At 40.3% G+C, this 17,388-nt stretch overlaps 1 protein-coding gene across 2 annotated transcripts in view; it reads right to left on the minus strand.

Moving 5' to 3' along the window:
- Positions 1-17,388, minus strand: part of LOC122789943 (arf-GAP with Rho-GAP domain, ANK repeat and PH domain-containing protein 1-like) — a 1,460,469-nt gene that overhangs the window by 449,804 nt on the left and 993,277 nt on the right. The window lies entirely within an intron of this gene.

A 17,388-nucleotide genomic window follows, 5' to 3' on the forward strand; every position in this document is an offset into this window, starting at 1 on the left:
ACTGCACTTATTTCATTCACAAATCAAATTAACTACCATAAGAACAAGAACAATTTTGTTTCTGCTACCTTCCTGGACCTTTCCAAGGCATTCGACATAGTGTCACACCCAAAGCTATTAGATGCCCTCATATCCTTATCCTTTGCTAGCTCTACTATATCCTGGTTCAAAAGTTATCTCTGTGAAAGACAACAGGCTGTCCAATGGCAAGATGTCCCATCTCCCCTACTTCCTAATTCCATTGGCACAGCACAAGAATCAATACTGGGTCCACTTCTCTTTTCCATCTTTACAAACAACCTGCACATTGCCATAAACCAAGGCACTCTTATACAGTATGCTGATGACTCAACACTCATCTGTGCAGCCCCATCTCTCTCTACCCTACAGCAACTTGCTCAACAAGCTTTCTCTGCTATTGAAAAATGGATCACTGATATTCAACTCATCCTTAACCCCAACAAAACCAAATTACTTTTATTCACTCCAAATAAATCCAAGTCCATTTCCCCATCCTTCTCTATCTCATCCAAAAATGGTACACTAATCACTCCTTCAACTCACACCAAACTCCTTGGGGTAGAAATAGACAACAATCTCTACTTCAATGTTCACATAGCTCAAACTGTCCAAAAGGTTCATAAGAAAATGGGTACTCTCTATAGGTACAAACACTTTCTCACTGATAAGTCAAGAATCACCTTAGCTCAAACTCACCTTGTCTCCACTCTTACATATGCAGCCCCAATTTTAACCCACATTAGAAAAGCTGATCTTGATAAAATGGAATCATGTTACAACAAAATTACTAAATTTACCAATAACTCTACTTTCAGAACCCACCACTGCCAAGTACTAAGACACCTTAAATGGCTAGAATTAGCCCAATTACTCACTTTCTGACAGCTAACCACTGCATTTAACATCCTGACCAACCCTGAGAAAACTCCTGCCTTACAACATCTGCTCACCCATTACTCTACCACTCGCCCCCTCCACTCTACCACTACATCTCTCCTCAGTACCATTAGGGCTAACAACACTGCAGGAAAATCTCTGTACTCTTATACCATTGCTAAGGCCTGGAATAACCTCCCTTCCCCCATTATCTCTACTACAAATATTACACAATTCAAAAAACTACTTAAACCACACTTTCTGGAAACTTGGATCTGCCCATGCATAACTTGATACAACTCCCCATCATTGCACTTTCCAACTACTATGGATCCAATTTCTCAACATAGGTCTTGTCTTACTATGTCAAGTATCTTACTCTCATTACCTTTTGTACTTCCTAGGATTTTGCATATTTATATAACCTTTTTTATTCATACGTTCTCTCTAGGCTAGTTACTATAATTTGTCTAAACTCTTGTACTAAAATTTTTGCATTTTGTATTTTTCCCTGAAATTGTGACTTTTATTCATTTACTATCTGTAATTTTGCTGGACTGTAATTTTAAATGTAAATACTTAGTATATGGTTTTATTTAAAAAAAATGTGTTGTTCGTAGACATGATTCTTCATCGAGATGTTGTTATTCAAAACATATTACACTTCCCTGGTTTTATATGCTTTGGATTCATATAGTGAATGTCTCTAAATTTTAGGAGTTTATTACTCGATTGATTAATTGGAATGCTCTGTTAACAGCAAAGTGAGGCTATATAATGTGCTTGCAATTATTTTAAGTTATTCTGATGAAGTCATTTTGTACTGACAGACAAAAGCGCTTAATAAATTTTTTCTTCAGCTCATAGTGCATTTCGTACCTTCTTGATTATTTAGTTGATTTTCAGACTTCATATCCTTCAGAAAATGTACATTAACACAAAGTATGTTATTTTGTCAACTTTCTAAGTTTGTAAGAGTGATATTTAAAATCTGCCTCTATTTTTGGGCCTTTGTCTTTCTATTATTTTAGGCTTTGATCAGAACTATTGTGATAAGAGGTTGGAAAAATTGCATCAAGGGTTTTTTCTGGGGTTTGCCTTACTGTTACTCATACAGGGTACAGCTGTATCTATGCAGCTGTCTACATACTGGTATAGTGTGATATTGCACATTTCTGCATATTCACTAGAATTACTGTGTTTGGTAGAGATTTGAAGCTTTCCAATGTATTGCTTATTAGTAGGTACTTCAGCTTAGAGAAATTTCTAAAGGAACCTTGGATGGGCAGGGTCTCTTTTCAATTTTATTTCAAAGGAGACTGCTTTCTGAAATGACCAGCATGTGACAAAGTTATGCAAGAGATGGTGCATGATGCCCCCATATTAATAAGGACAAGACCCATGATGTTGTTCCCCTAGTGGGTGCTCTGACTAATTGTTCCAGGACATTTGTATTGATTAATTCAAGGAGTCTCTGTGCTGGTGTAAGTTTCCCAGTGTATAATTGAATAGTTTAGATCACCAAGGAAAATGGTATTGTGAGTAATACTGAGTGATTTCAGTTCATGTAGATAGGTGCTGTGGCTTTCTTGGGTCATAGAGGGAGTTCTATAGATAGCTGATATGTGACATGGGACATTTCTGATGGTCTTTTGGATATGAAGAAGCCCTAATACATCATGCTGCTTTACCGGCCTTTATATGAGTCTCTTCTGAATGAAGATTGCAACATCTTCACTTTTTTCCCCCTCCTGCACAGCAGCTAGTCATAATGTGTGGAAAGCATTATAGCCACGCACAGCTGGGGTGCATTCTGCTATTTAAACCATGTGTTAGTCACTACATAGATTTCTACATCCTCTACAGTGAGTAGGGCTTGCAGCAGTTTCTTGTTCAGGCTCCTAGCATTGATCAGCAACATCTTTGTATTTTCCTTTGCTTGCTTCATCATGTTGGTAAGTTAATCAGGTCTACATTGCCTAAAAAAGGCTCTATGGTAGCGGACAATATCTTTGTCAATAATCAAAACTTTAGAGGGGACAGATACAGACCATCCATGGTGAATCACCATGATCTGTAGATCATATCCTCTTAGGCTGACAAATACTGAACCCCCTTCAAATGACAGAAAAAATGTATCCAATTATTGAGTTAAATTATTTTTTCTCATACTATAGCATCATCCATGGCGAAGGTAGAATGTTGCACAGTGCTAAGCTCATAGAGTTCTATCATGTTTCTCTCCATATATGTCATGGAGGTACATCTCAAGTCATTGACACCCATATGTACTATGACAGAGTCATATTGGTACTTGTTGTTCAAGGATTTGTGAGCATGTGAGATCTGATGGATCTTGCTGCCAGACAAGCAACTAACTGTCACTCTCCTTGGTAGGATATACATATGTACATCTTACAATGGAGTTACCTATAACTAGAATGTTTGGTTGAGTAGATGCCTGCAATACGGGCTTAGCATCCATGGCTGTCCGACTCCTTGTGCTATGTGACGTGGTAGAATTAACTTGCAGAGTGTCCCTTAGTAGAGGATGAACTATTTGAAAAATTAAGAAAGAATAGGTTTCTGTTCACTTTGGGCTTACTCAAAGGCTATCGGCAAATCCCACTAGTCAAAGATGCTAAGGAAAAAAGAGGCATTTTCCACACCTGCAAATACCGGAGGCTAATAAAATCCATATATCCTACATTAAATATGCAGCAGCCTACCTAGATGCCATTGCAATATTGTCTTAGGAGCGAGAGAGCCACCTGCCAAAAATCAAGCCATTTAAACTATCTGCATTATGATAGACGTACACATACATACATATATATATATATATATATATATATATATATATATATATATATATATATATATGTATGTGTTTGTATACATCTATATATATATATATATATATATATATATATATATATATATATATATATATATATATATATATATATATATATGGGTTCACTACATAAAATTGCCAAAGATTCCAAAGATAACCAGAAGGCATTCTATAGCTATGTCAAGAATCTAAATGGCAATGCTCAGATCTGCTCTGAGCTACAACAGAATGGCATTAAATATACTGATCCCAAGGATATTGCCAATATCCTGATAGATCGATTCAGTGCAAACTTCACCACCCTCTCACCCCCTAAAGGGCCCATCTCAATACCGAAAGATTGTCAAACTATGGTAATAACAGCCACACAGATAAAAACGCACTCTCCAAAGCTAAGAATACAGCATCCATGGGACCAGACATCATCCCAGGCGGTGTACTACATGAAATACAAAATGAACTGGCACCTCACCTAAGTGTCATTTTTAATTATAGCCTCACCTCAGGCTTCGTGCCCACTGAGTGGTGCACAGTTACAGTTATCCCACTCCAAAAGGGGAGATCCACCTTGGATCCCGGGAACTGCTGCCCCATCAGTCTGATGAGCCTACTCTGCAAGGCCATGCAATGTATTATCATGGAACTTATAAACAAAGACATTGGCAACCTTCAAACACTAGACCCCATGCAGTATGGGTTCGGGAAGGGCTGATCTTGTCTCCTGAACCTGATTGACTTCTTTGAATCAATCTCCAGAGATGTGGACAAGGGTAAGGTGATTCACACAGCCTATCTGGACCTCGCCAAGGCCTTTGACACCATCCCCCACTCTGGAATCATAAATAAACTTACTAAGCTGGGCAATAATCCATACGTCATTCGATAGGTTGCCAACTGGCTTACTGACGGACCCCACACTGTAAAAGTAGCAGACTCCAAATCCAGCTCCAGACAAGTGACAAGTGGAGTACCTCAGGGTTCAGTCCTGGGGCCGCTCTTGTTTAGCATCTACTTCTCTGAAGTACAGGCCAACACTAAGTGACTCTGGCTAACACAGTTTGCAGATGACTGCAAACTGGGAGCCATTATTGAATCCCCAAATGATGTGGATATTCTACAAAAGGGCCTTACAGAAACAGATGCTTGGTGCCAGAGCCATGGGCTCAAGCTCAATGCCAAGAAATTTATAGTTATCCCCTTTGGGAAAAAACATGTACCCATCACCAGTATGAATAGCGGTGGGCTCACAGCTGAATCCTGGTGCACACCCACTCCCACTGGGAACCCCTCTGTGAGACCAAACACTTTTCATACTTGAGTCATTGGGCCCTTGTACATAGACTGTTGTAATTCTACCATTTTTTCTAGGGCTTTGAACCACTGCAGGACTTTCCAAATCACATTTATTGGGAGCTTGTCATATGCTTTCTCCAAATCTAAGAATACACAGTTGGACTCCTTCTCATCTCCAGCTTCTTCTCAACTGTCTGTCTCACTGCAAATATTGGGTCAGTTTTCTGCACCCTGATCTGAATCTGTGCTGCTCATCTCTCATCTTACTTTCTACTACTCTACATATTTGTTTATCACCCTTTCAATAACTTTCATGCAATGTTAAGGAGTTTTGTTACCTCTGAAGTGCCCACAGTTGTGAATGTCCTCTCTGTTCTTGTACACAGGCACAAGTATGCTTATTCTCCAGTCATCTGGGATAGCCTTTCTCTCCACACTGCTGTACCCTCAGGAACCATTTCTCCCCTATCTTACCCAGCATCTTTATCATATCTGCTGTGTCCTCATCTGAGCCTGCTGCTTTCACTGATTTAATTTCCTTTAGTGCTCTTAATTTTTCTGTGGTGGGCTCCTCCTCTTCTCTCATTGTAGGCTGTGTTTGGGGAAGTACAGCTTCTGTGGGGGTTTTCTTCATTTGGAAGCCGCTGGAAGTACTCCTATGTCCTTTAGATGTCATGTGGACTGATGAGCAGGTTGTTGCAGGCATCTCTTATGAAGGGTGTCTGAATATCTTCTTAATCTTACTGTCTTCGCCTTGCAACCTGATATAGTTTCTTTGTGCCACATACTGACTTACTTTCCAGAGCTGATAGAGTGCCTTTTATGCTATGTTCTCTGCTACTGCAACTGTTCTCTTAGACTCTTTGTTAGCCACGCAGTATTCCTTCCTAGCCTGGTCTATCTTTCCTGCCTCACACTCTTTCCTGCACTCTGTCTTTCTTTTGAGGACTTCCTAGACTTCTGCATTCCAACACCAGCTTTCTGTATGTACCTTATTTCCATACCTAGCATGGCCACATATCTGTTCTGTACTCCTCACACATGCCATTTTGAGGTGCTGCCATTCTTGAGCTCTACCTATTTCCTCCTCTTCTTAAGGTACTAGAGCCCTGTGTAATTCCTTTGTGCTTTCTGTCCAGTCAACTCCCAGGTCTTCAGCCTGGTCTCTGTTGACCTTAGAGCTTTCTCTGACCACTGTTTGCAGCTGATTGTGGCAACCTGTCGTTTATGCTGTGGGCAGACTTTCACTGGGGGGTGACTTTGCAATCGCTGAGTCTACTCCAGTGCCCTTTCCTTACTAGGAGAAAGTCTACCTGAGTTGCATGTTGGCCACTCTTGTATGTGATCTTGTGACTCTCTCTCTCTTTCTGAACCATGTGCACTGGCTACTATGAAGCCATTGGCCAGACAGAAGTCTAGAATGGCCTCTCCTCTCTTATTTCTGTTGTTCCTCCCACGTGGACCCTGGCAGTCCTCATATCCTGGTCTGTCTGTCCCAATATGTGAGTCAAGTCACCCATTATTAACTCCAATTCGTGCTGTCTTGATTTATCAAGTATGTCCTGCAACTGCTGTCTGAATGTACTCTTATCCTCACTATCACAACACTGCTGTGGGGCATAGGCAGAGCTTATGAATACTGCCCTATCATTAGGCTGAAGTCTGACTGCCATGAATCTGTCATTAATTCTGGTGACATCCCTCACTGTCTTCTGAAACCTCTCCCTCACCAGAATTCCCACACCATTTCTAGCATGTCCCCTCCTGAGTAGTAGAGTCTGGATCCCAAGCCAAGTGGCTTTTCTGCACTGCCCTTCCATCTCATCTCCTGGATACTTAGGATATCCATCCCCCTTCTTATCATCATGTCATCCAATTCCAAACTGCATCCTATTAATGAACATACATTGAATGTGGCAATACTTGTTCACAAGTGTCCCACTCCCAAATAAACTGGTCTGTTAATGCTGTTAGGTTTAACTCTGCTCTTAAAACTGTGCTATCTACCAGACTGTTTGTGAGTAGTAGGGGTGGTCTTTTGCTGCTTTAACCCTCCCCCAGCACTTCCACCAACAGATCAGCAGATCTGATGTGAAATCATCATCTGTATATGTCAGTAATTCCCAAAGAAAGCCCCCCACTGAAAAGCTTGTATTTGCACACTTTCTGCCTGAACAGAGCCAAAAGCCAGTGTAAAGGTACCTAGTAGTATTGTCTATCTCTATCACTACCAAGATATAACACTTACCTGTGGTACCAAGGGAACTTACTGTAGCCATGACTACTCTTTAAAAGGAATCCTCAAAAAAATTGAAAGGCACCAAAGTAGCCTTGTATTTATCTTCTGTCTTGCCAGCCTTTTGACACTGGTAACATGTCTTGCAGTACTCCCTTACTTCATTCCAAATACCTGGCAAACAGAGAGCTTGCATAATCAGTTTTGTTCACTTTATGCTTATGAGGCTTAAAAAAGAAATCTTAAGGACTTTGGTTAGATGTACTTAATGGTAGGTCCGTAGGACCACCAACTGCTGTACCACTTCTTGAATGTTCTCTACTGTGTGTGGTAACCTGCTGTCTCATTATACAGACTCTCCTTGCTTTTGAGAATTGGAAGCCTTTTTGACTGCCTCCCTCAAGTCCTGTAAAATGGGAACAAAGGGTGATCCTTCCTAGTTCCATTTCCAGGCAATTTCTAGTGTCCTTTGACAGTTGTGGCTCAGATTTAGGCTTGCTGTTACTATGTAGTTCTTCATCTGAAGTAGTCCCTTTCAAAGGAAACCCAGTATGTTGTGACAGCTGTGGCTCAGATTCAGGCTTGTTACTATTATGTAGCTTTGTTTCCTTGAAATAGCCACATCACTAGTATGTTGGAAGTATGGGCATTGACTAGGTCTGCCCCAGCTACCTTCCATACATAGCTGCCTCCATATCTGGCTGCTCATCAGAATCATTTCTTATTAACACATTTTCAGGAATATCATCAGATACTGCCACCTGCTTGTTTCTCTGCCCCTTTCCAGTCCAAATGAACTCAGACAACTGGCACCTAAAAAGGTGTCCCTTTCATGACTCCAACTGAAGTAGTACTTGCCAAGCAAGTATTTATCCTTTGTAACAATTTGAAGCATAAAATACTTATGTCTGATATAGTATCCCACTAAGCAATGGTCTCTTTCTCACAACCAGGAAAAGCTACAGGCCCTTCTGGTAATTTGGAGCAGCTGGTATCTCAGGGCAACCCCCTATTACAGTGGTGCCATTTCTGCTAACTTTCTCTCTTGTCCCTCCTCCCATTCTGTTACTGTAAACATTTGGACTGTACATGCCCCTACACAACCCCAAGACCTTGGTAAATAGTGAAGTCACTGGTTTCTGCTTTGCATGTGGAACCCTTTGTGATAGTTTTGTGAAGGGAAGTAGCAGTTTTTTTAAGAGATGTAAGCTCTACTACAGTGTAAGAGTTTCAGTTTAGAAAGCTCTGCTGCATTTTACAGGATGAAAAACAATTATATGTACTGTATAACCCACCACTAGTCATGTCTTTGCTGTACCTTTACTGAAAAAAATGCAGATTTTGTAAATGCTTTTTGCCTTGCATATCTTTGCTGCCAATTCAATTGACATCAATGTGATCCTAAAAACTGAAACTGTACTCTGTGTTTTACAAGCTGTATAGTGGTGATTTGATGTTGGTATATAAATGTTTAAAAATGAGATGATGTGTAGAACTTTGTGGCTGAATTTTATCATCTATGAAAAAAATACTAGGAATAAAACTAATTTGGTTAAGCTAGGGATAGTAAATCCAAAACAAGGAGCATTTTTTAACTACAGCATGCAGATTCGATGGAATAAACTGTCCTTGTTAGTTTAAAAAAGAAGAAACTTTAACTTTAAATGTAAGAATATTCTAAATTTGTCTTGTAATTGGCATATAGCCTTTGGGCAAAGCCATTTTTGTTCTTACCAGTTCCATGGAATTTGTGTTGCAAAACATGAAATTCCACACTAATTTCTGTTTCATCTATTAAGTAGCTCAGCCTTCAAGGTGCATTTCTTGACATCCATTGGTTATGATGAGATACTTCACCATAATCTTCTGTATAGTACATGGAGTGATGTGATTATGATCCATATTTCAGAAAGACAACCTTGTAAATCATCTTTCAGCACCGTCAAGCTCTAGTCTCATGCTAAATCATAATCAGTAACCATTCTCAGCCACCACAGAACAGCCCCGAGAAGCTAAAACAGCTTAAAAAGCTATACATTTCTTTGTGTGTGTGTGTGGCTGTTTGAAAGATATTACAGCTTTATGCAGGACCAAAGGTGCACATTTCTTTTGGTCATTGTCTATGACGCAGCTGTTGTGTGTTACAGATTACAAAGCTGTAAAATACTTAGCATTCATACAAATTTTTTTTTTTAATTGGTAGCGCATCACATTGGCTAAAGGTCCATGTACTACTAGAAATTGGAGCAGGTCTATCTGATTATATGTAGTTATGTATTATCAACATGAATGTTAAGATTCAGTTCTTGAGTTTTCGTTTGATGCCAAGCTGAATTTATTGACAACCATTTCTCGAACACATAACTTCGTTACAGGGAGAGATCTGAACATCATCCTCTATAATGTGTCAATCTGGACTAAAAGGGCAACAGTATAATTTCATCTAGCCAGCACATTTCTGCAGGTAATAATCTTGATTATTACCTATATTATGTGGATACTGCTATGGTAGCGCTGTCGCCTCACAGCTAGACGTTGCAGGTTAGATTCTCAGTTAGGAGCGTCATCTGTGTGCTGACATGCGTGAATGGGTGTTCCTTCGTTGAAGGTTGTGCGTTAGGCCCGGCAAACCAGCACGTAAAAATCTGCTGCCAATCATTGGCGGTATTCTGTGTGTGTTGTGGGCTTGCTTTAAGTTGTTTCTCCAATGGTGGCACTTTCCTGTTGAATGACAACAGTAGTTTGCTGATTTTTGTAGGGATGGAAAATAATGGGCAGCACCCTCTGATGTGCCCAAAGCAAGACATTTATCAAAAGCGACAGGTTTTGCAGTATGCCCTCTCAGTCGGTCCAAATTACTTGCTTTGATTTTATTTAGTTTTACTCCTTTTATTATTTCATAATTTCCTCTTGGACCTAGACATAATTCCGTAGCTTGATAAAGTCACAACAGCCGTGCCAAATCAGAGCGAGCCTGCGTGAAATCTGTTGAGGCAATATGCACTTGTTACATTCAATGTGCGCTTCTTATCTCCAGTGTTTACTGGATACTTAGCAGTGCTTACAACTAGTAATTGTCATAGCAGATTTGAGCCTGACCAAAATGTCACCTTCAGTACAGCTGTCTAAGCGTCAAAAAAAGAAACCAAGCCGATGCTTAATGGGGTCCCATACACCGATCCATACTGTTGGCATAAAATGCATTTGTAGGGGGGATGCACTGGAGTCTACATGTAGAAACCTGTGAAACGCAGACTAAAGGCAGTTTCCTTAGGGAAATATAACATGCTAGCTTTTCACTTCCTCAAAACGTGTGATGCTAATGCTAACGTTTTAGAAGTATTCTAGGATCAAATGTGATTCTGGGAGCTTAATTTATCCACTGATGGGTGGCAAAAAGGGCGTCTAGAATATCCAAGTTCTCAAATACATCAGGGTAAGCACTTTTTCAAATACCCCAAATCATATACTTCTTGCCAAAAGGCTTTGCTATTTTGTAGCACAACCCACACTTTTGATTAGTGAAGAGGACTTTAGTTCACTGTATTTCGCATCCATTGCTGCCAATTTTTAGATATGAATAACAAAACCCGGTTTTGTTTACAGTGCCGTACTAATATGCATTGATAGTCAGAACGTGGTTGATTTTCTGCTAAAATACTAGGACACCTGGATGCATGCCTTTTTACTGTATTTTTCATCCAGTAACAAAACTGTGCTGAGACCTGGGTGCATTTTGCCTTTTACCAGTAACAAAACTGCCTACATCTGCGGTTTTCAGATTAAAAAAGAACGCGTGAAATTCTACTAAGAGAAATACTCGCTCTTTTTTAAAACCAGACATAAAAGTTTGCACTGACCAAGTACGTTATTCAATCTGCCAAAATGCTTCGGAACCACAGTACGATTGTGTTCAGTTTCCCAAGGGAAGGAAAATAATCCTGGAAAATGTCAGGCTAGGGTTTAATTTTAAAAGATGACGGTAGGGAGGGGGTGTGTATGCTGATGTCACAATGTGGGTGGGGCTATCTGAGCCAGACTGAGAGCGGGACGCTCCTCAAATAAAAAGAGCCTAATTGCTTAAAAATAAGGGGAAAGGTGCAGAAAGAGTGACACAGATGCACTTTACACTTCTTAAAGTATGCATTAGTGAAAAAAAAAAACAGTGTGTTCTGGAAGCTGCATCTTTGACACTCTCCCTTTAAGTGAGGCATAGTTTTATTGTAGTGTGTGTGTGTGTGTGTGTGTGTGTGTGTGTATGTGTGTCCAAGCTGTCTAAATTAGTGTCAGTGTTATGGAAAGGGTTTTTTTCAAGGTAAGGTGCAGAGTTAGGGTTAAGGGCCTGGTTATGTTTAAGGGTAAAGTGGAGCAGGGGAGTGATGAGATGAGATAGCTCACCCATTCTGAAATAGAAGTAATACATTCTTTAATATGAAAAATCTTATAAGTATTTTTAGATGTAAAATATTTAGTTTTAATAATCAAAGAAAAAAAATGCAATTTCCACAAAGGTTGCAGGCTATAGGATTTATCTTGTCAAATGCATGTGTGGCACTTTTTATGCTGAGGAAACCTCTGGCAATTTTAAACAAAATAATATCTTTATATCTTGTTATCTTACATGTGGCAGAGATCTTAGTGCTTTGTTTAACATAAACAGCATCCTAATTTTCTCCCAATAAATTTGATAAACAGAGTTTTCTTAATTCTAAAGAAAAAATGCATCATTAACTTTGGGGCTGTTTATGGAATATGGTCAAATAAAATTATTTAAATAATGCATTTTTTTATTTTTAGCACTAGATGTCAGAATTTCTATAATTATTGTCCTTATGATTAAATGAATTGTGGTGTTTGCATTGTCCCATTGTTTGATTTTTTTGGATTGTTCCATTTGTATCATATACTGATGATATCAGCTATTTTCTGTTTAAAATACTTTTGAGACATCTTGTTTTTGTTTAAATTATTAACTGTTTCTTTGCACCTTTCGGATTAAGTAGAGGCAATTTTTTAAGTAATGCATGCACTGAAGAAACTCCATTTTCGGAGGGGAACCTGATTTGCAGCTGTCGCTTTTGGTGCTGGCCATCACAATAAATTACTGTTTAATTTAACAGTTCAGTGCTAAGTTTAATATTTGGATTGTATCTGTTTTACACATGTGCTGCAGAGTAGCATTTGGTTACATATACCTATTTGTGGGATATACATGTATGCATGTTTGTGTGTGTGTGTGTGTGTGTGTGTGTGTGTGTGTGTGTGTGTGTGTGTGTGTGTGTGTGTGTGTGTGTGTGTTTAGTTTCAATGTATTGTAATTGTTCATTTATGGAATCTCAGGTTTATCACTCTTTTTCAGGTGTAATACTCTCTAAAGCATGTCCAGCCTCAGAGTTCTACACCTGGGCAATAGCAGTGAATTTTAATGCATTGTTGATTAACAGAGGAGGTGCTGACTCCAACAGCCAGTCTTGCCTCTTATTAGCATGGTGGCAGTCCTGTTCATGCCAAATTTACTGTTCCTCAGAACTCTATTCAAATTTCCTGGAGATGGCAGACAAGTTATTTGAGCTGGAGTAGAAATGATTTAGAAGTATCATTTATCCCCACTCAGAAAGATGCCCTAATGAGGGAGGTGCGGAAACATATTTTTCTCTTTATATTTCCTGCTTTTGCCCCAGTTGCTGTGAGTCCCTGGCCCCGGAGGAACTCTTCTACTCTTTCTACCCCCTCTCCTGCACTAAGAATTGGGAACCTACCTGCCTGGTCTTTAAGGACCCCTTCAATTTAATTTCTGACACTCCAGCGTCAGCTCAAAGAAACCGACCGCCTAGAACCATCTCCCAGTTCCAAAGTGAATACGAAACTTTCTACCTCCTCTCCTGCACTAAGAATTGGGAACCTAACTGCCTGGTCTTTAAGGACCCCTTCCATTTAATTTCTGACACACCAGCATCAGCTCAAAGAAACCTACCACCCAGAACAAACTCCCAGTTCCAAAGTGAATACGAAAGTATGTTCTTCCCTAAACCTAATTGCTAAGCTGACCTTTTTGTAATTACCTAGTCTTGTATGTAATTTAGTGACTGAGCCAGGAACCCAGAAGCCATACCTCTCCCTAACCCCTTAATACTGACCTTCTCTCCTTTGACTACTATTGAAGCCAGCTCTACCATTTATCTCTGCCATAGCTACCTATTACTGTACTTTACTCTTTGCCCACTAGGTGGTACTCTAACCAAGGCCGTTGCTGCATTCTTTACGCCCCTTTTTTCCCAAACTTGATCTCTGACTATCTTTCCAATCTTCCTGCTACATTACACTATTCTTTAGTGTGTCTTCCCCCTCCATCCAACTATACTCTTCTCATTTTTCACTCTACTATCCCTGAACCCCCACATAATTGCATTATCACAACCTACTCACCTGCTACTTCCACGAGTGCCACAGGAATTCTGCTACACACAGATTGTCTCTGCAGAATCTTCCTTCACTTGCTCTAACCCACTCTGTTCGCTCTGCGGGCTCACTCCACTCCCCTACCCTACCCCAATCACCACACACCCCCAGGGTCTCTATGCTTATACTCACATAACCACTACTACTTCCTCCCTACCTATTAAACTCTACCCCTTTCACTATCCCTCACTTCCTACTCCCTACCCCTACACACCATCTATCACCCCACCCATCCTTCCCATCTTTATAAGGCAATACCTACTCCTATACCTTTCTCAACACCATATATCTACCTTATCTCAATCTCAACATGCTTGCAAAACAGACATCCTTCTCTATTCAACTACTACTTCTTCTGAACATTATCTACATCTACTACCTTACCCAGCTCAGCACTACTACCCACTCACCATTTCTTCATACAACCAACTCACTCCCCACAATACACTCATACTCATTTAGGTCAATATCCCTCAGCCTGTATCCTTTTAACAACTATTTTTCCACTACAAACTAATAACTCCTTACAAATTCCCCATCCTCCAAAACCCTCACAAATCTAATAATACACAACCTAGAAACAAAGCAATCCAAACCACTTTAGCATAATCCAGCATCTAACAACCATTCTTCTATCTGGAAATATGCACTGTAACCCCGGCCCAAACACCTCCTCCTCTACATCTAAATCCATCCTTCTAGCTTCTCTAAATGCCCAAAGTATAGCTAACAAAATTCCCAACCTGCATGACTGGCTACTCTACAACAAACCTGACATATTAGCTATCTCAGAAGCCTGATTAAAACCTCATATAAAAGATGCTGAAATAGTACTACCTAACTACTCCATCATCAGAAAAGACAGGGCCCACAGAAAGGGTGGCAGAGTAGCTCTACTCCACTCATCCTCCCTATCCGTTACTCCCTATAATAAACCTATTCCCCAATTCACCAACGCAGAATTAATACTAGCTCTACTTCAATTAAATAGACACAAACACATATGCATAGCCTCCCTTTACATTCCCCCTGGAGACAATATCTCAGTACCTGAATATATCCTCTCCTGGCTTTCTACCAATATCAGCAATGAAACTATAATCCTGGGAGACACAAACATTAACTGGTCCTCCATTCAGTTCCCTTCACAGCCCCTAAACATCAACCTATATAATTACTCTCAGCTCATCAACTCCATAACCAGGCCCTCTAAAGACTTCTCCAGTGGTAGCACCCTAGACTGAATCTTAGTCTCTCACCCCCACTACTACCCTGACAGTGGGACTCTTCCCGATTCTCTCAGCGACCACTTCCCATCTTTACAAGGTGTCTTCCTTCACCCTTACATTTAACTCATAATTACCTCACCTCTCGCTACCAAAAAAACTTCAACCCCAAAGCCTTCTCTGACTCCCTAAAATCACTAAACTGGAATCCTCTTAAGACTCTACCCCTGGAAAATGCTGTTGCCCACTTCAATTCAACTTTCTTAAAACTGTTAGTTAGCTATGCCCCCATAAAAACCAAAAGAATAAGAAACAAAACTGCCCCTTGGCTAACCAAAAACACTAACTGCCATGTGCCTTAGAGACAAAGCCTGGGCATGTTACCAAAGAAACAAAACTCCAACCACCCTTAATGAGTTCAGAACACTCCGCAACAGAGTTAAAAAGCTTATTACAGCAGACCAGCAGAATTACTTCTCCTTACTTCAAAACAACCATAAAACCAATACACAAAAATTCTGGAAAGGTATCACTACCCTCCTAAAAGCTGGCACAACAGAAATCCCAAGTCCTGACCCAAATGCATTAGATATAGATCTAGCCACCCAATTTAACTCTTTTTTCATAGACTCTATTTCCAAACTAACCTTATCCTTCTCTAATAACACTTCACCCCCACTTCTGCCTCTCCTCTCTTGTCACTCCCCTCACCTCCACACTCTCATACCCACTCTTCCTAACTCGCACCATTCTCCATAAAACCCATTCCAACTTCTACCATAAAAAGCTCCTGCAAAAGCTAAAACCATGCTCCAATGCCCCCGATAACATTCCCTCATCCTTCCTTAACATAGCTGCCAAAGCCATTGCCTTCCCCATTAGTATCCTAATCAATCGCTCTATCCAAGAAGGTTTTGTACTGCAACTCTGTAAAAAGGCTTTCATCATACCCCTGCACAAAGGAGGCAATAACAACAATATTACAAACTTTCATCCCATCGACATCCTCTCTCCCTCTCTAAACTCCTAGAAAAATGTATCCATCTTCAACTCCTTCCCTATCTCATAGATAATAACTTATTAACTCTCACCCAACATGGATTTAGACCCAGTCACAGCACTATGACTGCCCTCTTATCCTTCCTGGAAACTATGAATAAAGTGAGGGATTCTGGCTTTACTGTATCTACCCTCCTACCTGATCTCTCTAAGGCCTTCGATACCATCTCTCACAACCTTCTCCTTACTAAACTTTCTAAACTAAACCTACCCCTTTCCTCTCTCAATTGGTTCACCAGCTACTTCTCTAACAGGCAACAAGCAGTCAAGTGGAAAAAGGCCATCTTCTCTTTCCTTAACACCCCCACTGGTGTCCCCCAAGTTTCCATATTGTGTCCCCTTTTCTTCAATATATTCATTAATGATTTCTTCTGCTCAATTCCTTTTGCTAACCTTATTCCATACGCAGACGATTCAGCTATAATCTGTGCTGCCACATCCATTCCCACTCTCTTAAAGCTTACTCAAGATGCCTTCTCTACCACAGAACAGTGGAAAGACAATCACCTAGCACTCAATGTGTCAAAAACCAAGCTCAAGGTATTTACCCCCTCTAAGACCACCACGATTGATAGAAACCTATTCTCCATCACTAGCCACAACAACACACCTCTTAAACTGGTATTTGAATCCAAACTATTAGGGGTCCACATCAATGACCAGTTTAAATTCAGTTCCCATCTACAACTAAACATAAAAAAAACCCACAAAAAACTTGGCATGCTCTACTGCCATAATCGCTACCTCACTGCATCTAAGTTCACTCTCTCTACTATTTTTATCATCTCTTCTCTCCTTTATGGTGTCCTTCTCCTAACAAACCTACAATCCTCTCTCAAGACAAAACTGTCCTCTTGTTATAATAAATTTGCCAAATTTGCCACTAGCCACAAATCATCAACCCACCACTGTGCATCTCTCCACAAACTAAACTGGCTAGAACTACCCAACTATCTCATCTATACTAAACTTACTTATGCACACAAACTCATTTTTCACTCCTCCCTCTGTCCCTCCCTCTCCTCTACCTTCAAAATGCACCACCCAGAAAGGCTCCTGAGATCCAACAACCAAAACCTAATAGAATTGTACAAACCTCTTCATCCCCCAGGACAAAACCTCCTGTCCTTCACCCTGGCACGCCTATGGAACTCCCTCCCTCCCTCCATCCGTACCACCACAAACCTCTCTTCCTTTAAAAAAATCACTTCACTCACATCTAACATACAAGTGGGAATGCTCCTGCTCCCACCCCACATAGCCTATTCTCCTCTTCTTACAGGCAACTATCTCATTTATTCCAGACTCTAATTTCATATTTGCATCCAGCAAATACTAAGCCAGATGTAAATAGCTTTTTA

The sequence above is a fragment of the Protopterus annectens genome, chromosome 15.part0, assembly GCF_019279795.1.
Source record: "Protopterus annectens isolate FY-2018-M chromosome 15.part0, PAN1.0, whole genome shotgun sequence".
NCBI lineage: Eukaryota > Metazoa > Chordata > Ceratodontiformes > Protopteridae > Protopterus > Protopterus annectens.